This window comes from Protopterus annectens, chromosome 5.part0 (genome assembly GCF_019279795.1).
Source record: "Protopterus annectens isolate FY-2018-M chromosome 5.part0, PAN1.0, whole genome shotgun sequence".
Lineage (NCBI taxonomy): Eukaryota > Metazoa > Chordata > Ceratodontiformes > Protopteridae > Protopterus > Protopterus annectens.
The window spans coordinates 1,066,823,977-1,066,848,045 of NC_056735.1; positions in this window are offsets into that span (position 1 = coordinate 1,066,823,977).

Below are 24,069 nucleotides of genomic sequence, written 5' to 3' on the forward strand. Positions count from 1 at the left end.
AAGAGTCTGTTGTGGCATATGTCCTAAACCTCAGGACAAGGTACAGGAAACTCATGGGCTTGGCCCAGGAGAACCTGGCAGAAGCCGAGAAGCAGAAAAAGGTCTGGTATGACAGGAATGCTCAAACTAGAGATTATGCTGTAGGGTAGCAGGTAATGGTTCTCATTCCTGTCAGACACAACAAGCTGCAGGCAGCTTGGGCAGGACCCTACAAGGTGGTAAGGAAGGTCAGTGATGTTAACTACATGGTAGAACTGCTAGGCAGGAGGCAGAGGCACAAATTGTACCATGTACCATCATTGTACCTGAGACGGATACCTGGTGGCAAAATCATGGCCTCAAGCTAAATGCCAAAAAGTGCATAGTCATCCCCTTTGGAAAAACAAAGAACCCACAAACTACCACATAGGTGGTAGACCCCTAAATATGGAAGACGTAATAAGGGATCTGGGGATCCAAGTAGATAGTAATCGCGTCTTTGATAATCACATTGCCAAAGTGATTAGAAAATCCTTCTATGTGGCCCATCTAATCACAAAAAGGTTCACATCCAGATCAAAAGCGGTCATTGTGCCACTCTACTCATCACTCATCAGACCCATCATAGAGTACAACGCCCCATTTGGGATGTGCCTTACAAGACACCTGCAACAGCTGGAAAGACCACAGAAGTACCTCACCAAGAGGATCACTGGCCTCACACAGATGCCCTATGCAGCTCGACTGAAGAAACTCCAGCTGGACTCGGTTGCATACCGCCTACTCAGAGGTGATCTCTGCCTGACATACAAGGCCATGTCCAACCCAGAATTGATGGACATGCTCCACCTAAAGAAAACTATATCCCCTCGAGCCACACACTCTAGGGATGTAAACCTCACCACAATAATAAATAGGGCATTCTGGAGGGATGGATTCCTGACTCAGAGACTTCCCATGCTTTGGAACAAGATTGCAATCTACATTAGGCAGAGCTCCTCACTAACACTCTTCAAGAGAAACCTTGACGAGTTGATGGGAAACAGAAAGTTTATCCCAGGCATCACTTCAGTGGGTCTGCTGGACAGAGGCACAGGGAACTAATCTAAGGGGGCAACAAAAGCCAACAAATTCTGGCTAGGCTTATAAATGCCTTCGGGCAGATAGCCTAGTACCTAACAATGAACCTATGAACCTATGTTAACATGATGAAACCTTACCATGATAGGGCGGCCATTGTAATGAGTATTTACTGTAGGAGTCAGGAGGAGTCTGAGGGAGATCTACTGAATGATCTCCTCAGTGAGGCTTGAACTGACATCTCAGTGGAAGGGGTAGCAGTGTCCCAGCAGCTATCAACTACCCAGGTTTGAGAAATTTGAGCAGTATTAGAAGAGTTTGGGGACAAGTTCACTGGGAAACCAGGGTCCACCCACCATGTGGATACAGGACCCCATAGGCTTATTAAGCCGGTCCCTTATAGGGTGCTGAGAGAGTCAATCAGACTCTGAAATACAGGAAATGTTGGAGCTAGGGGTGATCCAGGAGTCCAGCAGTCCCTGGGCCTCCCCAGTGGTGCTGGTACCAAAGAAGGATGGCAGTACCAGGTTCTGTGTGTAATACATTAAATTAAATAGTCACACAGAGTCAGATGCTTACCCCATGCCTTGGACAGATGAAGCCCTGTAGCAGCTGGGTGGGGCTAAGTATCTTACCACTATTGATCTTACCAAGGGTTACTGGCAGGCACCCATAACTCCTGTGCTAGAGAGAGGTCAGCCTTTATGAATCCTTTTGGCTTGTATGAGATCATGAAGATGCCCTTTGGGATGAAAAGTGCCCCAGTGAATTTCCAGAGGCTGTAAGATCATATCCTTGCAGGAGCAGGAGATTTTGTCCTTGTTTACCTAGATGATATTGCCATCTACAGGCATTCCTGGCAAGAGCACCTTTGATATGTCAGGGAGGTACTGAGCAGACTATAGAGGGCAGGGTTGACTATTAAACCCACCAAATGTCAGGTGGGTGTGGCAGAGGTCTCCTACCTGGGACATAAAGTGGGGAGTAGTAAGATCAAGCAAGAACCAGCCAGAGTGGAAACCATTCAGGCATGGCCTAACCCTGTTACCAAAAAGCAGGTGAGGACATTTATAGGGACAGCAGGGTACTACAGAAAGTGTGTCCCAAAATATAGTACCATAGCTGCTCTCCTCACAGACCTGACAAGGAAAAACAGGCCAGATAAGGTAGTGTGGACCTCAGCATGTAAGAAGACATTCCAGAAGCTTAAAGGAGCTTTGTGAGGGCCACCAGTGTTAGCCAGTCCAGATTACAGCAAATAATTTGTTGTGGAGGTGGATGCTTCAAACAATGAGGTGGGGGCTGCACTTAGCCAGGTTTCCTCAGAGGGAGAATTTTCAGTCATGGTCTCCAACCCAGGGAGGAATGCTATGCAGCTGTAGAAAAGGAATGCCTAGCCATAGTGTGGGCACTGCAGAAACTTCAGCCTTATCTTTATGGAAGGAAGTTCACTGTAGTTGCAGAACACAATCCCTTAACATGGCTACATTGAGCCAGGGGGCAAAATGCCAAGTTACTAAGGTGGAGCCTATGGTTGCAAGCATATGATATGAGAGTGCAGCACTACAGTGGGTTTAGCAATGCCAATGCAGATGGGTTGTCAAGACAGGGAATGGGGTAAGGAATTCCCAGATAGGCTCAACCCTTTCAAGCAACATTTCTCAAGGGTCACTTGAAAAACTACATTGAGATTTCGGGGAGTGGAGAAATATGACACTGCCAGCCCAGCTAGCTGGAATTTTGTAAATAATTCTATGTCATTTGTAAATATTAATATGATTCATATGTTTGTCTTACAAATGTAAGAGAACTGTATGGTATGTGCTGAGCTTCAAAATGTAACCACAATATATCCTGCTAGAACATAGAAGATTAACTTACAAAACATCAAGAAAATAAGCTGAAATTAAGTGCTTTACGATGTACTAGAAAAGTTAGTTTCAATAGAGCAAGAAGACAGGATGTCTAGAGCTAGATGTTTTTTCTATTGGCTTGGTGAGAAGTAATTACTAAGTTTAAAATGTAAAGTGTTTTATTGCTATATGACTTCCTGGCAGCTACACAGTTCTGAGCAAACTTCTAAGAGATATGTATTTTTACCAGGAACCAAAACAGCAACTGGCAGCTTCTTGGTCAATAAAGGTCCATCCTCACCACAAATAGATCACAAGAAATTCACTTCCACAATGCAGAAAATGTAAAAAACAGTAGTTTATTGCAACACCCACAGATTTATCGTTTTTGTCTCATAGCATGAAACTTCATCAGAATCAGTATTTTTACCACAAAGGTGTTAAATTCTTAGTTTCTGTTTTAGCCTGGGAACTGAACTCAGGTGACAAAAAGGGATGTCATCTAAGCTAACCCAACAGTAATATTTTATATTGCTTTAAGAACTCTCTCAGAGAAAGAGAGAGACTGGCATTTTGTATCTTGTTTTGGACCTAGAAACATCTATCATCACCATCATCTGCACTTGCCTTGCTAATAGTAAGTAACTAGGGAAAAGTAATTTCTTTTAGCTATAGATAGGAATATAGTACAGATTAGTTTAGATGTTTTCTGTATTTATTTGAGACTGTCCTGCAATGTTGTTTTAAAATGTTTCCTGTGATTCTGAACTTTGAAGTCACTGTGTTGAGTTATTGAATATTGTCTTGTTCTTTTATTATTTATTATTAAATATATTTAAACCTAGCTTTTTGGCTGATATTTGTGAGACATATTTAAGATCTTAGAGTACTTGCATATGGATTTGGTGACACTGTACAGACCACTCCTAAATAGCCTTGCAAGTCTTGGTCACACTTACTATTTGGATAAATGTAACATTACATGGTAGGATTGGTCACCCTTTATAAGGGCCTTTAAATAGCTTATAAGGAGAGGTTGGTGGCAGTGATAACTACCTTATAGTCTGGGAAGATAGAGGCATAGCTAATAAACCTGTGCCAGCCTACCCCAGGTGTGTGTGTGTGTGTGTGTGTGTGTGTGTGTGTGTGCGTGTGTGTGTGTGTGTGTGTGTGTGTGTGTGTGTGTGTGTGTGTGTGTGTGTGTGTGTGTGTGTGTGTGTATAAATCAAATCTCAAAGTGTGTGTCTGTGGCAGCTACTTGGGCAGGGACACGAAGCACTGGTTGAACAGAGAGGGTGTTGGAGGTCTTGGCTTGACTCATCAGCTGAGATCTTAACTCAATATCTGTGCCGGTGTGAAGTCTTATTGAGGATCTGGAGAATGAGGGAGAAACCAGACCCAGACTGACTGTGATCTCTGTGTGCTCTTAAGGGAAATTGTATGTTAGTGTGTGTGTACTTGTTATCCTCCCATTACGTACATCCCTCACTGTTGCCAGTGGTAAGTATTGAGGCTCCCTGATTACTGGGCTAGTACAGGGGAGTCACAGGGAGACAGCTGTTTCTTATTTATTTTAAATAGTTTTGCTCATGTGTAGTAGAAGCATGTGTAGTGACTGATAGCATGTTTCGCTTTCATAGAGGACCCTCTGGTTTTTAAATCCTCAACCTTCTGAGCAGTCATGAGTGTGGAGTTATTGGTTTATTCCTGAGTTTTCTTGTTCCATAAAGCTATATATTTTACTTTTTATTACTGACTTACCCCCGGTCATTATAAGGACAATGGGGAGACAGTTGTTTCTTATTTTAATCTAAATATTTTTTCCAAAATGTTTTTATTCATTTTATTATGCATTTTATTCATGTTTTTATTGAATAATTTCTGTTATGTATGCTTATTATATATTTTTCCACTATTATTTTTCTGATAAAATGTATTTCATTGTATGTATACATTGTAACCCGCAGACACTGTTAACAATAAAATTGTAAAACTGAGGTGCTTTTCTCCCAGGGCCTCTGTTGAAAAAGGGCTACTTAGCTCAGTCAGACTAAACCGGTCAACAAATGTAAAATAAATAGATAATACATAAATAAATAAAAATTTTATAACGCAATAACTTAACAGTATCATAACAAGATAAAAACAAACTATATGCAATGTCCATAACAACTAAAAATGCAATATACATAGGAGAACACTTAATATTTCTCTAATAGATTAGACAATTTTGTCCAAGCAATTAAATGAGTTGCATTGTTAGTCCTTACTTTTATAGTAGCAATGTCTTTCCTACAAATGTATTTCACAAGATGAATAAACTCAACGTAAAGACAGGAGTAGATAGGGATTTCCAATTGTGTGCACTGGGGGATGTGTGTAGTGATTGACAGCATTCTCCACCTGTCATAGTTGAGCCTGTGGTATTTAATCACACTTCTTGAGCAGATGCAAAAAGAATGGACATCCCTGTCTTGAACTGGAGGTGGATATTTGTCTGTCTTTACTCATATCATTATTTGATATTGTTATACTATTAATTTGTGGTGAATAAAAAAGACAGTAAGACTTATAGTGTTTTAAATGTTTTAGTTCAGTATTAGATTATTTGAATGTATCTGTTTTTGTCAAATCTGGTTACAAACACAATTTGTAAACTGATTTGCTGGTTGTTATATTTCAATTGTATTTGGGATGTTATTGAAAATAATTAAATGAACAAAATGAACAAAATGATGTTTCAAATATGGTTAGCGATGCCTGCATTGGCTTCTGATCATACTTCTGTTGCATTTGATCTAAGTGTAACAACTACTTGTAATCTGACAGTTAAAATAAATAATTATGTCATGTTGATTATGCAAAATTATTCAGTCTGTTAAAAGACATTGGCTTATGATTTCATCTCAGAATGAATTTGGATATGTTATTTTTGAGAATACATTTAAGACAATCTCCTGGTTTCACTAATTTTCCATGCAGGAATAGCTTGGTTCTGCATGGAAGTGCCCGTTTAAGAGCAGGACGGCAGCACGCCATGCATATTAATGAAGGCGTGCTGCCCAAGCTCCCAGGCTTACATGGAGCATGTACGAGTGCAGGGGGCATGTCTCAGAGCATAGCTCTCAGAATAAACACATCCCTGCAATGTAAAAAAGCAGAAAGTGTTAAGAGATGAGCGAGACCGCTCATAGGTATCCGCATATCCCCATTAACAGTTCTCCATGTGTACAACAGCAACAGTACTGAAAAAGTAAATAAAGAAACCCTTTATTTTTTTTTTTAAACACTGATTAAAGCTAACTGTATGTGTGTGGGTATGCCCATCACTTAGCTACGGTTAAAGCAGCTTAAAAGGCTGAAGAGGATAACAAGGAAGATATAGGCAGATGCAGCAGCACAGCATTAGTGTAGTGGGCAGAGCATCTGCTTAATAAACAGGCATTCCAGGTTTGAGTCCCACTTCAGCACATTCCATTTTCCATGTGAAATCTGTATATGAACATTTTTTTTGCTGTATAACCTACTAAATAACACTTAAATGTGAACTGGAGTACTGCATTAAATGCACATGTGAAGTGTCAGTGTCATAATGAATAAGCCACTAGGTTTAAGCACAAATACGCAGTAGTACGCATATATACGCACTAGTAAGTGTGTTTAAGTGTGTTTGCACAGGGGTAAGCATTGCCTACACAGATTAAGCAAAGTAGAAACTAACTGAGTATAAGAAACTGTAACCAGAGGTTAATGTTGCTTAGCTCCACGCAAACCCAGGCACACCCACTTAGAACTGCTTTAAAGTGCCTTAATCACACTGTACCCAATGGCCCATGTACTGCCCAGCAACAAAATAAACAGCTTCTGCAAGGCTCAAACTCAGGACCCTGTACATTACAGTCACAGTACTTAACTACTAAACCAACTTCACAGTACTTAAGAGTGAGGTTTTAAGAAAAAAAACCTCCATAGGAAAACAAGATGAACATGTGAAAGGACTTTCTATACAGCCTTATGTTGTATACCCAGCTATGTCACATAAATATGTGAACTGGAGTACTGTAGTAAGCACAGATGTGAGGTGTTATTGTAACAAATTATAGAAGTCCCCAGGACCCCATACAATGTATGCACACATGAATCATGGCTACCAGACATATATAACCTGTAATGAATAATAAATCACTGCCAAAAAGCAAATATAATGCTAAGTAACTGTTAAGCAATGCTATCTGCTGCACAGCTTAGCTTGTTAAGTGTAAGCAATGTGTAGGGCAGCCGATTCAATCTGCCTATTGATATACCTCCTTAAGCACTACCAACCTTAGGTAAGCAGGTTTGCCCATAGCTTAGCATTTTCAAAACCGGCCAATCACGGAAATTGTGGAAATTTGGACTTATTTAAACCCCACAGGTGGGAATACTTCCCATAACTGGTTGTAGCTTCCTACTGTAGGCAAAATGTCTGGTGTGGGTGAAGGCACTTGATTTAGAATGCAGTGCTGGGGCATCCAGGAGTCAAAAATCATGGTATGGCTCCTGCTAAAACACCATGAGCAGAGACTACTGCAGGGTCAGTACCAGGGCTCACAGTATAAAATGGACGCCTGGGACAGTCTCGCCCATGACCTCACCAGTGCCACAGGTATCTGCCGGACTGGTGAGCAGATCAGGCACCACCATGCTGACCTGAAGCGGCGGAGGGGGGATGTAATGGAACAGTAGATCCAGGAGTCTTGGCAGATGCCTAATGCCCCAGTACTGAGTAAGTACTCATTCTACTAAGTAGTTAATAATTGCCTAGCTTGTGTGTACTATGGATAGGTATAGCTAAAGATCACTGTATTTCTCTAACAGCTGCAGATGAGTGGGCTGTGAACCAGCAAGCCCATGATATTAGGTTGCAAAGGCTGCATTGCGAGGCAGGTTAGTAATTATTCAGCATGTACTGTCATAACAAATAAATATAAGAGCCTTAGAAAATGTTGTACCAGTAGAAATACATGTGTAATATTCTGTGAATAAAGGTACAACCCCTGGAGTGCTTCTGTTTACTCTACTTTCATATGTTGTTGAACTGTTGCATACTATAAATAGTACTGTTGTATTAAGCAGTGTTACCCACACTGTGGTATGCAGATAAAATGTGTATGAAGTTCTGTATAACAATGTTGGAAGTGCCAAGAGGTCATTCATATTGTACAAGTGAGGGAGACTTACACAGAAAACAGTAGAAAGCTTCACATCAGTTCCCTTTTAGCACAGTGTACTGTGATATTAACTATAATTTTTTATCACACACAGGTGGGGCTCAAATCCCAGGAGTGCTAGTAGGTTGTATGCATAATCATACCCCACAACTTTACAGATTTTGTTACAATGTTCATATAGAAAGCTGTATGCATAATTACATCCAACAACTGTACAGAATTTGTTAGAAAGCTCAGATAGAAAGTTGTAGGTATATTCATACCCCACAACTGTGCCAATCTGTCCAGCATATCTAGATAAATGGCCCACATCACCAGCCTAGTACCCTGTTCCCCTGAAGAATCAGTGTGATGATCCAAGAAATGTAGGCAGCCGTTAATGACGTATAACTGATAGTCAGACGTGTACATACTCAGAGAATGTGTATGAAAACAAACCTGTCATTCTAGCACCTCACCCAAAGTGTATGAGAGCAATGCTCAACATATGTTGCATTAACACTTGCATCTTGTCATGCCTGTATGTAAGACACAGGTCACGTATATAATAATCTATAAACATACCAGTGTACAATATAAGGCCATTGGGTAGTGTAATAATACATGTAAGGGACAGATCACTGCAGTGACTAAGAATGTTGTGAAAACTACAAGGATATATTAGTTGTTAATTGAACTCTCTCTCTCACCCCTACCATATGTGCAAAAATAATACAATGGCACACCTCAATCGGTATGTGTACACTCCAAACTTATGTTGGGACATTATGTCCTAATCGTTTAAAAATATTCACATTTGTTTCTATGCATGTGCCATGTTAAAATACACCCATATTGGTGGCCTGTTGCCATCGATGAATACTGCATGCTGTTGTAATGGCCACTGTTGTTCCATATATGCATGTGTTCTGCTTGCTATGCAACTGTTTTAAATTTGGTGTTTTGGGTTAATGGGAATACCTATGCATGCTGTTATAACTAATCCTGAATGCTGTTGACTATTACTAACCCATATCTGTCATAAACTGCTACAACATAGCTCGTATGGGAAGGCCAGTCCCAGCGGACCCACTTGTCCCACATCAGCTGGCCATGTAACTGGGCACCAGCACAATGGGGGCCCAGCCTGGGACCTCCTCCTCTGTTGGCCCTGTGCCACCTTTGGGTGCAACTGCTGCCGATGATGGGGCTCACCCCCCCGGGAGCGCATGTGGAGAGGAACATGTCACCTGTCATCATGTCCAGGCCGTGGTGTGTAGGGAGCTCGATATGGAGTTTCGAGACTGGCTACACCAGCTTGAGGGCCGAGTAGCACAATTAGAAGGTGAGGCTGCCCCTCCTACACAGCCCCCAGCACATCCAACTTTGGGGCCGTGCAGGTGCAGTGGTGACTGCTCATGGGTGGGGACCTCAGTCCCACTGTTTCCATTTGGGGGCTCATGGGCCTGCTATTTCCAAACACCCCTCCCCGTCCAAGGTGTTCCCCCCAACATGTGTTATATACTGCCCCTATATGCTGTCTTGTCATCCTACCCAACTTATCCTCCCTGAGCATACCTACTCTCCTTCTCCAACATCCCACTCTCACCCTAAAAAAAAAAAAAAAAAAAAAAAAAAAGGCAACCCCCCCCCCAAAAAAAAAATCACACCTCATACATAGTTGTCCATTTTGCACACATGGCCAATAGACACATGTAATCTGGTCCAATTGGCATCACAACATATTATTGTTGTCCTCACCCCTCTCCCAGGGGTTGGAGTGTTCAAAGGTACCTCCAAATGCATTGCATATGCACAGCTGTTGCTGTAGAAGAAATAGGCAGCTATGGACCTTTCCTACACCCTTCCTGCACATCCCTAGCTATCTTGCCTACTGTCTTTCCCTCTTTGTGCCCCTTTTTCTCCAATTTCCTATCAACCCTTTTTCTTTTCTTTTAAAGAAATTAGCAAGGGAGTAAGCAGGAGTAGGCACTTTTAAGCAGCAGTAAGTGGGTAACAGCCTGTTTGTGTGGAGGTAAGCTATGCCTACACAGGTTAAGCAATTTAGAAGCTAACTGAGTGTAAGTTACTGTAACCGGAAGTTGGCAGTGCTTAGCTCTGCACAAACCCATGCAAACCTGCTTACAACTGTTTTAAAGTGCCTTAATCAGTCTGTATCCAATGGCCGGTGTTCTGCCCAGCAACAAAATAAACTGCCTCTGCACGGCTCGAACCCAGGACCCTACACACCATACACAAAGTGATTTACCACCAAACCTTGGCAGATAAACATAACCCTGATGTTTTCACAAACATATCCTCCAGCACAATCAGTCAACAGTACAGGAAATGTAGTAATATCATACTACACAACCTGTTGATGCAAGAAGTCCGGACAAACTGTGCCACAATGTGGGTACAAATAGGGATATATGTCACCTACTGCTCTAATACACTTAAAATGTTGCTAGTTACACAGTTATATGTATTAGAACACATATGTAGAAGGAGATGAAGTCTGAAACAAAAGTGTTGGCACTAGTTACTGACTTCAATGCTGCGATCATCCATGTCAATTGCCAAGAGAATGAGGTACAGGCCAAAATATGAGCTGAACATGCATGGACATATGGACAGATATATATCTGTAAATGTAGACAGATAGACAACTATATGTAGGTATACATATATGTATGACTCACAAATAATCATATAACATCACTTGTATATAGATAGATAAATATGTTCATATGTATAAATATATATATATATATATATATATATATATATATATATATATATATATATATATATATATATATATATATATATATATATATATATATATATATATATATATATAGGTACATACACATATACACAGACAAAAGGTATTAGTAGCCATACATATGTAGAAGTAGTGTGGAAGTAATGTGTGCAAAGTATATCCCTCAGCCACAAGCCCTGTAACTGGCACCTGTGAAATGTGTAGTTTGGCAACCATTCCCACAAATGAGAATACTTACATTAAACATATACCCACCAACAATTCAAAGGACATGACATGACACACAGGTATGCATACACAGAAAACCTTTATTTGTATACTATACAATAATGTATCCCAGTACTTACACCACATAAATTTTGAATTTGAAATATGTAATCAGTAATGAATGCAAGGCCCACACAAAACAGTAGATGCAAGCAATGTGGATATATACCATACTATGCTGTCCAGGCCAAGGCCTTCAATTAGTACAACAGTAGACACAGGATTTGCCTTCAAGGTAAGTAACTATCAACAATTACAGATGTATTTCAGCAGCCTCCATTTACACCCTGTAGTCAACCCTTAGGGGGAAATGTGGCACTTGTGGTAATGTCACAGTATCTCATACATAACATTGCTTAACCTAACATCTCACTATCACACTGACTGACTAAACTTTGTGTAATACTGCAAGCTGTAGCCCACCACTGTTCCCATGGAGGAATGTATGAAAGTGTACACCCTTACACCTCAATGTGTCTTAACACTTATATCCTTGAAAAGGTGTTACAGCCTAGGTTAATGGCATTGAACACCCCCCTCCCCAATAAAAGGCTGTACAAGGACAAGGAACACTGTGTACCACATACTGACTTCTGGAATGTACAAGGGCACATATGTGTTGTCTAGCTGTTGCCCCCATATATATGGACTTTGCCCAACAGTTGGTGTGGGAGACCATGACATGACTGGGATGATAGCAGTAATGCTAGCAGTAAATAATGATAGGCCATTACCTAACAACCCCTTTCTGTATCACAGCAGGACAAAGACTGGCATATATGTGGAGGACAGAGGCAGAAACACAGGGCCATATTTGAATTATTGCTGTTACACACCCTGGAAATTGCTGATGTTACAAGATTTGTTTCAGCATACCTTTATGCAGGAATACAACCTTGAAATACAAATGGATGTAGCCATATACTGATAGCACTCAACAGACAGAATGCCACTGATATATCTGGGACAATACTTGTGTGGTGCACAGACAAAACATAACAGCCAATCCTCTGGCTATCATATGGATAGGCCCACAGTTGAGAGCTATGCAGACAGACAACATTCCTTGCTAAAGTACCATGTACACAGAAACCTGTAAGACCAGCAAGATGCAATGCACACAACAACACTACTCACACTGTCTGTAGGTTTGGAACATTACTCAAATGTGTATTTGGCCTGTGTCTACAGGTTCTTCTGTAAGAGGTATTGCTACCTGCTGTCTGTAACACCGATGTCCATACACATGAAGGATGTCATCCATACTGGAAAGGTGAAGGGACAACGGCCACAGAAGTCAGCAATTTATAGTACTTGGTTGCCATGACAGTGGTTATCTGAAGTACTACACAGCAGGCTGCATGCAATTAGCAACTGGTGGACACCGACTGGTGCAGAGGCCATCACCACATCATGTGCAATACCTACAAAAGCATGCTGCAATCTATTCAAACCTACTCAATCACTCTACTGGAGAAACTGAAAGAGAGAAAAAGAAAAAGAAAAAAAAAATGACCCATAACAAATTAAAAACAAATAACAAAGCTCAGGGATTTGTTACAGCAGAAAAAAACATAAAAGGTATGTGAAACATATATGTATTTACTTGCATGTAGTACATGGCATAGAATAATAGGATATATAATGTGAAATGATTGATGTGTGCCATCAGTAATTGTTTCTGTAATGATGCTCTGCTCAACAACTGCTTTGGACAATAGTGTCTGTCCCTGTGGGCAGTGGGACATACCTGTCAACTGTGCAGATCAGCAGTGAATGACAAAGATGTGACCAATGATATCTGTGTTCTGTACATTACTGTGGCCAATGGCTGGTGGTGGTATTAATACTGTCATGATAGACACATGTGTGTGAGAGCACACCACCTGCAGGACAGTCATGTTAAAGTGTAACATAGCATTCCCAACTGCCATAGCAGTATAATATGCTTATCTAAACTCTGTCACCATATGTGTTCAAATGTGACACCTGTCTGTGTTGCAGCAAGGCAGAACAGTTCAGCTGTGAAGTAAAGAGAGTTACAAGAGTGTGGACCAGATGTTTGTATGCACCCCACATACAGATAAATATATGTGTAATATATATTCACAGCTGTGTATGTCTACAGAACCTCAGACAGTTATGCATATATATATATAGGTATATAGATAACACATAATGATATCTAGACATATATGCGCACACACACACACATATATAAATATATATATATATATATATATATATATATATATATATATATATATATATATATATATATATATATATATATATATACAGATATATATATATATATATATATATATATATATATATATATATATATATATATATACAAACACACACATACACACATATACATAATACTGACATATATAGGCATATATATATATATATATATATATATATATATATATATATATATATATATATATGTGTGTCAATACATGTCCCCTGCCATGACATGTGTGAGAGAACATCACACATCAATACACAACATATCTACACACCAGTAAATGGCTGCAAAATGGAGTGTGGAGTGTGGTGTGTAACCCATGTTGGGAAAACATTGCAATTGTTTGAGAAGGTGGGATATCTATGTTGGTGAAGGGTAGTAGGCACATGTGGGTATGTAGGTTTGGTTGGGTGACAAACAAGACAGTATACAGGACTGGTATATGACACATGTGGTGGGTAAACACTGTGAATGGGTAGTTTCATTTGGAAGGTGGAGGCCATTGAGCCCCCATATGGGAATAAAGGGAACATGGTGTCCACCCATGGATAGTCACAACAGCATCTACATGGTCATAAAGGTGCCTGGGCTGTGGGATGAGCAGGAGGAGCATGCGTGTCTAACCTTGTGTATGTGTACTGCATGCCTCCAGATGATGTAGCACATACCCAATGTCTCTGTAGAGTTCCCTATACACCAGACCCTGGACCTAACTGTCAGTGAGACATATGTCTGTGTGTGCTCCTTGAGGGAGCACCATCCCCTGAGGAGATTCCACATGAAGGTATTGTTGGAACAGTAGATAATGAGGTTCCATGGTGGGTCGCGGATGTGATGTAGCAGGGTAACATGTCCACATTAGGTGGGAGAGGTGTTCCTGCTGGCAAATATCCCCTACACATACTGTTGTGTCACTGTCATGGAACATATGTGGGTTATAATAGTCCACACAATCCCAGAACATGTCCAACAGCATGCACAGATATCCCCAATAACACAGAATGGCAGATATGTAGCAATCACATAGCAAGCATACCACATGCATATGTGGAAACATAGTGGCAGTGACAATGGCATGCAGGTGAAACATTCTGTAACAGCCCAGCAACTCTAGTGTCCACACAGGGAGCATGTCTATAAACACATAGCAAAAAGTGTTGTACAATACAATATATGTCCCAATGGCAGATAAACCGGAGACATACTACTTGTGTTGTGTGAACATTAAGTTGGAGCTGATATGGTGGTGGGAGACTGATATGTGTATTGTTTTATGGTAACTGTTCCATATGAGTTGCTCAGCCATATTTCCATCTTTATGTCTTTCAGGGACAATGGCACATCTAAGGAATCCAGCCTACAGTGCCACTGAGGATGACATCATACTCACCAGCCTCATCCAGCACTGTCAGCTGCTGTTCTCCCAGACAAGCCATGACCAGCATGAGCGCACCACCATGTGGAATGATGTGGTCTACAGGGTAAATGAGGTGGGCATGCACAACTGTACATATGATCAGGTCTGCCGTCATTGTAGTGACCGGCTCCGCCATGTACATTGCCGTGCCACTGCGATGTGGGGTGACCACCTTGCAACGGAGGGTCATAACATCCATCCCCCCCTCACCAGAGTTGAGGAGCTGCTCATGATCCTGGTGGCACCTGCCCACCCACAAGAGCTACCGACCTATACAGTCATGGAGGTGGGTGCTACCCACACACCAGACATGGAGCATGCAGGTAAGGTTCCAGGGCATATCAGTAGACCACTGTTGTGTATGCATCTGTACAGGTAGATCATGCATATGTGAGATGTGGAGTTTGTTGCTGTGTAGTACTGATAATCAGTTGTGCATAATCTGTAGTACTGTGGACTTCAGCTGTTGCTTTACTGTAATATTTCACCCACCCTGTAGCAATGCCACAGCTGTGGCCACTGACATCAACTCTATTTCATCCCAATGTAGGCACCTCTGGAATACCAGCAAGGCGGTGGCCGGATGCTGGTGAGTATGGCTTAGGGTCATGCTTGGCAATACACTGTGCATCTCATACCTAAGGTGTGGGCCATGTACACATCTAACACACCTACCTATAATACATGCTTTACATGTTCACTGACAGAATACACGCCTCACTAATGGGATTACCAGCCTCAAACACATGCAATACACAGACCATCTCAGACAACTGTGGCTACACTCCAGTGCACATTGCCCAGACACAGCTAACATCTACCTAACATACACAGCTATGTCATACACAGAGCAGTTGAACATGCTACACATAAGGAAATTCAAATCCCTCTGTAAACACACACTCCAGGATCCTAAACCTTATCAACACATTAAACAGAACATACTGGAGGGATAGGGCCCTGTCCTGGGGAATTCTCACAATCTGCAACAGACTACCCATTCATGTCAGGCAATGCTACTCATTGGCCCTCTTTACAAAAACACTTGACAACTGGATGGGAAATGGGGAATTCACCCTGGGTAGTTTGTCTGTGCCACAGCCTGACAGGGGCACAGGGGAATAACATTATTGGGTGGTGCATTCCTGGGAACACCTGTGGCTAGGCTTATGTAGGCCCCAGGACCAATAGTCTAGTACTCACCTATGAACCTATGTGTACCACAGGCAACATCAGCCAGGGCTCAATACAGATATGACCTGCATAATGGTGGGACATTGCCAAAGCCATGTGTTGCAATGTGTTCTGCTGTACCAGCACCATGTTGCAGAAGTCCAGGAAGTTGAAGTTATGATACATGTGCTGCACAATCCACACCTCACCTCAACCCAGAGATGACATCCTCATCTGCACAATGCTGGTGCCACTGTACACCTGCATGTTTGCCCTGCATTGGCGGGGAATATCCCAGTACACATGGTGGTCCTAATTTGGGATACTGCAATATGACACACATGTGTAGGCCACAGGTGTCGAACATTTGCAATGTAGCAGGAGATGGTGGAGGGTGTGTCATCCTGAAACACAACAGTGCACTGGAGGTGAGAGACAAACCCACTGAGAATGGCTGTATCTGCACACAGTCAAGGTCATAAAGTGTGGCAGACATAACCCTGACTCCACAGCACTAGTGATGGTACTGTGTGACCTCCAAGGGCTATGCACATGTTTAGCATGCAAACATGGAGGTTTGGGGAACATTTGCAGGTCTGACTGACCAACTACTGGCTAATGATGATGACCCATGCTACTATACCCCTGCCAGGTATTGTGACCGCAGTAGTACACATATCAGTTATTGCTACACATCATCATGATATGTGTGTGTACACATATGCACCCACAAATGGTATGCATCCCAATCAGTATCTGCACAACTGACACATATGGCACGTAATGCAATTGACTGCCTAGGTCATATGTCACATATCAGGTATATGTAGTGCTGCCATATGCAATAGTGTTGCATCATGGCATGTCATGGAAGAGAGTGCCATGTCAGTAATGGTCTGTACACTCACCATAGGTACAGTACATTGTGTCTGCGGTCAGTCTAATGATATTCTATCACTCATACATGCACCACTGATGATGACATCTGTGAATACACATCAGACATTCACAAAACACATGTGTCCACATATAATCCAGAAACACACAGAGGCTGTGAGCACCAGAGGAAACATAACTGACACACAGATACACATCCTGCAATGGTGTGTACACCTGACAGGTATGGTGCACAGTACATGCCAGAGTGCTGAACAGATGCACAGCAATGCTGTGGACATGGGTGCAGTATGTTTCAGGGGCAGGGCCATCACCTACTAACAGAAGCCATGCATCACAGCCTTGTATAATGTTGATAACGGGGATTGACTACAGTTGCACTGCATGCTGTTGAGCACCACATGTCTTGCATGCTGACATGTGTGTAATTACAGGTCTGTGTGTGATAGTGTACTGCACCATCACCTGCTATTATGTGTGTTATAGGGGTGCCAGAGTTGTCTATAGGTGCTGTCTGGTGGAGTGCATGGGTTGTCATGTATGTCGACTGCATGTGTGTATGTCTGTACGTGTGGCCATGTCTACACACAAGTGTGTGTGCATGTGTGTGTGTGTGTATGTACTGTTTAGCGTTGATGTACAAGTCTTACAGTCTGTTCCCAGTTTTCCCCTCACAGGTGGCGAGGTGGGGCTGGGTTCCTCCCGCAGGGAATCTGATGTCACTGATACAGACAGTGACCATGAGGATAGGTGTGTTGAGGTACAGGCAGGGTCATCAGGGGCTGCCGCTGGGCCACCAATTGACAACCCACAAGTATCCAGCCCATCCATGCACACAGTCACACTGCCTTTACATACCTCATCACCACTGGCCTTAGCTGAGGGACAGTCTACAGTTGGCATTGGCCAGGACAGTGTGATATCCATGGCACATGTGTCAGGACACAGCAGCCATAGCTGGACATCCGGTGGGGTACCACATAGGCAGATGTTCAGGGGTGCTCATCAGAGCACTGCTGGTCATCATGCCCCTGGCAGACATGCCACATGTATATCTACCACACGCATGTTCTAGGCAGTCATGGAGGCACAGGCATGAATGGAATGGTACACCAGACAGGGTCTAAGGGCGCAGAGGGCTCATCACACCTCTGTAAATGACATCATCTGTGACCTAGGAGGTGCCATTCATAATTACACTGAGGTCATGGATAGATGGTGGGGTGAGACATTGGATCTCATCAACAATGTCATGTCCATGCATCAGTACCAGTGCCAGCACTGTGGGGGTGCTGTCTACAGACCATCATAGCACTAAAGAATAAGAAAATAACTGAGGAGTGCACCATGAACTGCTTAATCAACAGGAACACCACAAATCCATAAAATCCGAGGTTTAATGTTGCTAAAAAACAAAGGTATAAAAACTGCAGTAGGGTAAGCGCTTTCACGTTTAAAACAACGCTTCTTCAGACATCAAATGCAGTCAACAACCACTGTGTTTGAATTGAGGAAATGACATCATCGCCTACTCAAGTGCAATGAATCAAAACATTAAATACATTCAACACATTTAAAAAGCATTTAAAAAAACATTTGCATATAAATAACAATGAAGCAAACGAAATAAAGTGAAACAATCACTTAAATATCTATAGTGAATGGGAGTAGATAGGAATATATGATGTTATTAATGCTTTAATGGTCTATTGGCCAAAAACGGCTTGAGGGTAACTCTATCATTAAGCCCATATCTATGGGCTTGAAGTTTCAAAATCCATTTGCCCTCTTTTTCTTCTGTAAGGTTCTTAATATTACCTAACCTCCCATTTTTCAAAACCAATTCCAAAACCTTGAATTTAAAAGTATGTGATGGCCCATTAACAATAACATGTTGCGCCAAGGCATTGGTTGTGTTACCCCTACTAATGGCATAGACGTGCTCTCTAATACGCTCTCTTAAGCAGCTATTTGTCTTACCAACATAGAACTGTGTACATTGTTGGCATTCTGCTACATAGACAGCATTAGTAGATTTGCAATCAGCATAATGTTTAAACGCATAAATGCGTCCTGTTACTGGATGTGTGAAGCTACTAGAGTTAGCTATATATTGGCACTGATTGCAAGAACGACAAGGAAAAGTGCCACATCTATCAGAACGTATGGATTCTACAGTATTGCTGTCATAACACAGCAACCTGTTGAGAGACAGCATATTCTTGTAGGCAATTCGTGGTCTGTCTTCAATGAGATTCTTGATGCTACCATCCATTAACAAAAGTTTCCAATTGTTGTTTATTATCCTAGTGATATCTGTGTTCCTATTGGTATAGGGTATAGTGAGCCTATTGACATGACAATTGTCATGTTTCTTAGTGACATATGGCCCAAAATTACCTCTCTTCATCAATGGGGCACCAGGACCTGTCCTAAGTCTATCACATCCTTCGATGTCATGGCGAACCTCATGGCCATTGTAGCCTCTAGATAAAAAGTTGGCAGTTAATTGTGTCTTGGTGTCCTCAAATACAGCATCTTGTGTGGTCAATCTTGAGGCCCTCATGACCTGATTTTTAACAATGTTTTTATGCACATGCTTGGGGTGCATGCTATTACGGTGCAAAAGATTGTTCCTCCAACAAGGTTTTCTATATAATTCAGTGTCAAAGCCATTAGAAGTCATGACCACTCTAACATCTAAGAACTCAATAGCACTGAAAGAATGGGAACATTCAAAACAAAGGAATTCAGTGGTAGCATTCAAATAGGACACAAATTCCAAAAGCTGTTCGATCGAACTGCCCCACACAATAAAAACGTCATCTACAAACCTATTATAGTACTTCAAATGTCTATCAAAAACATTATTATTGAAGACGTATGTATCTTCCCAATGTGCCAACACCAAGTTGGCATATGCGTTGGCACATGGGGTACCCATCGCTACCCCTTTAGTTTGTAAATAATATTGTTTGTCATACAGCAAGACGTTGTTCTCCAGTATAAGTTCCAAGAGGGACATCCATCTACATATCTTATTATTAGGAACACACTTCTTCACTAGAAAAAGCCTAATGAAATCCATACCAATCTCATTAGGTATTGATGTAAATAATGATTTAACATCAAGTGTTACTAGTAGATCGTTGTTACAAAAAAGAGAAGAATCCACAAATGCTGATAGATTCTCCAAGAAATGAGTGGTATCTCTAAGGACCTGTGCAACCCCCATGACTATAGGTTTGAACATTTTGTCAAGATAAATCGAGAGTGGCTCAGTGAGCCAACCTCTACTGGATACTATAGGTCTTAAGGGAGGACTCAAAGATTCCTTATGAATTTTCGGGAGCCCTCTAAAAGAAGGAACAAGAGGATTATCAACCAAAAAATATTTATACAAATCATCGTCAATGACGTTAGTTATCAGCAAGTCATATATGTAACCGTGCACTCTTCTAATCAAACCATTAAGGTCGTAGTTATGCAGTGGCAAATAAGTGTCATTATCAGATAACATTGTTTCCATTTTGTCACAATACATAGATTTGTCCATAATAACTACAGCACCTCCTTTGTCGGCTTGCCTAATAACAATTGAATCATTGTTCCTCAAACTCGTTATGGCCTCCCTTTCCTCCTTAGTCGTGTTGAAAAAACCAGGTTTGATCTCTTTATTGTTATAAAGATCAAAAATGTCACTCTCACAAGCCTGTTCAAAAGCCTCTAGCAAAGGGTGTTGCTGGGGCATAAAAGTGGAGGGCTTCCTGAATATGTTATGACCATTAACATCCGTTTCATTATTGCTCATGCCATATAGCAGCTTTAAACCTAAATTCCTGGTAAAAAGTTTTATATCGACAATGGTGTCTGTGAGCTCATTGCAGGTAGAGGGTATGAAACCCAAGCCTCTATTCAATACTGACAACTCATGTGTGTTAAGTACATACCTGGAAATGTTAACAACTAAATCATTAGAATTCATCTCAACAGTCTCTTCGTTTGCTGCGCACCTTCTTCCATATTCTTCCTTTTTATGGCCCTGCCTTGTGGAGACCAAGTCCGTCTCTCGAAAGGTTTGAAGGGCAACGGAAAAGAAGGATATCCATCACCTACACCAAGAACTTCATCTTCCACCGTAATTGCCTGAACATCAACAGGCAGCCGCTTAGGACGTGTGTCTCTCATCCCTCTCGTTTCAAGCACCCCTGGTGTCTTCGGAGTGGTAATATTGTTGGTATGCCCTTCTGTATGAACAAGGGCTTCAACCAAAAGTTGTTGTGGCTTCGTGGTCGAGGAAGTGTTGCTGCCGTCAACAGGAACGGATTGCACTGAAGGAAATGAAGTGACTAACTCGTTGGTGCTCACTGATGACGTCATAATGGGGGCAGACCCTTCATCCGAGTTCGAATACGTTCTAACAGCCAGGCCGGCAATGCCTTGCATATTGGTGTTGGCATTAGCCTTAGAAGCGAAAACCCGTTGTGGAACACCAGTTCTAGGCACATTAGTATTGGCAATACTAGGATCGATGACATTATTCACCTTATTGGTGTTGCGTTGAGGTTGATCACGAGGCCAGGAAAAGACCTGGCCCTTTTGAAAATCACACATTGCACATGGCCCTGGCCAGTCTCAGGAGGGACCTGGATCCAGTGGACGTTTGTCAACCTCGGGGACAGTACCCTGTCTGGCGTTGTACCTGATACTGCCTGTGGCACCCCTGCCAGGCACAGGTCCCGTATCTGTGGCCGGAGATGGTGAACTGCAAACCCTGCCAGGTACAGTCTGCAGCTGTCTCACAAATCCCCATATAGGGCAGCCACACGGTGGAACTATGTGCATGCAGACACACACACATAAACAACAACCCTAGGGCAACCACATACCTGCACACATGACATCACCATTGGCTCATAACACTACTCAGCCCCCTCACACACACAAACACATGTTGTCAATTGTATGGCTCAGCCTAGGCCTCTGGCAAACCAACAACACACCCTGTGCATATGATGATACCTGTGCCACATCCTGTCATCCGTAACATCGATGCAGGGACAGGCTAACATGGTGCTGATGCACAGAGTGACTGTACAATAGTGTAGCAATGGAATGCTGTGTAGCATGTTGTCAGCAGTAAAGTGAAATTCTAACATCCTGGAAGGTGTAGCTGTGCAGCCATGATGCATTATAGCTGTAATTAACAATATTGTATTGTTTTCACCATTATCTATTCTGATTGTGTTGTGGTTGTCCATGTGCCACATGGCTGATGGGTGTAGTGGTGTCAGCAGGCCTTCTACAGTGGACACCAATAAGTGTAGTGGGTAGTACACATGACATGGCTGTGTACAACACACAGAGCCTTTGTTTTGGATGCAGTACAGATACAAGACTGTACACAGGAAGGTATGTCCCCATGCAGGTAACACATCTGATGCCCATGAAATCCCACCAAGGCAGGATAGGCACAACCACACATTGGTACATATGTAGTCTGCTATTTGAATGACATTGAACATACCAACAGCAGGGTGTATGTCCCTTTCCCCACACTACTGCGATTCTCACCTCAGTAACATGGGTGTGCCAATGCCGGTGGCATAGCCCTTCTCTTAGGAGGGTGTGAGGTGTTCTACTACTACCTTGAATGGTGTGAACAACAACTAACCAACCCTGATAACATGCACTGTACAGTATCACAGACAGCTATGTGTGGGAATAATCACAACAGTAACTGCAATGATGGTGGATTTGTCCACAACAGCCGCACCCAGTGAGTTATAGCAACCCCAGTATTAATGCACACCTCTACAGTGTGGAGGAGGGAATTAACACATCTATGACCTGTGAAGGACTGTATGTCCATGGGATGGCACCTGTGGAATGTTGGCATTTGCCAAGCAGTCCTGGGGAAACATATTCTGTGAACGGAGGTAGATCCCTTAACATCCACACACATTTCTACATGTGGGATGGTGTACAAAAGCCTGCTATGATCTACATAGGCTTTGTGCACCTCATAACCCTCATCTATACCTGTCATGACTACGTCAAGGAGGTATACCAGGTTCAGGTTGTATTCTCTGCCTTTGACAAGTCCAACATTGGCACATACACAGGGCCAATATTGACATGTTGCTGTGAAACCCTCATACATTTACTGTTGTAACAGGGTTTGTTGCAACATATGTCCTATGAGGGATATGAAGTCAGTAACTGTCATGACCTTCACCATCTACAGACTGCAATCCTCACACTACCTTCTGCAGTTCACAGATAGATTCTCCATGATTAACACATGAAACCAAAGCCACAACACTGGCCAGTCTGCAGATGACCCTGCAGATGGGGATTCCTCATAAACATGGAACTGACATGGCAGGTATTGCAACATGTACTACAGCCATATCCAGACAAACACTGTTAAGCCAACATTACTCCAAATGCAGTATAGCAGCACTTACAGTCTGTAGTCAGATCAGGCACACCCCCCTCCTGTTTTTTGCCCTCTTTCCACAGTGTATGTTGTTAGAGGTAAATCCCCAGTTCATCTGAGATGCTGTTTGCCAAACAACAGATCTAGCTCCTGCTCACAGTGAATGAAAAGGGCCAATACCTCCATGATGTTCCTAGATATTTGAGTGTGTCTCCATGCAATTGGCTATGGGAATGTTATCACACCTGTCCCACATGCAATCAGCTATGGGAGGGCTGCAATTGGTGCAGAGGCCATCAGCTGATCATGAGCATCACTTAAAATACACATGCTGCTGCCTAAGCATAGCAGGTGTGGGTCTCCACATCCACCAGAGAGGGGGGTGGAGGAGGCAGACAGAGGCAAATACCTGTCAGGGAGGGGTGGGAGAGTTAAACTGTAGCATGTTTGTGTCACACATCTACCAGGATAGGATATCAAACCCTCAACAACTATGTAGTGCTATCACAGTTAGATGCAGTTATTGGATGCGCCACATGGGTTACCTGTTGTGGAGCACTCTGGACATATATGTGATGGTGAGTGACATCTGCAACAGGGATATGGTACATATAAGGTAGGTGACGTACACGTGCCTTTCTGCATGAACAGGTGCCAGTGTCAACACAGCCACAGTCTCACAGGGACACGCACACAATGACACACTTGGCAGCACCAGGAGTACAAC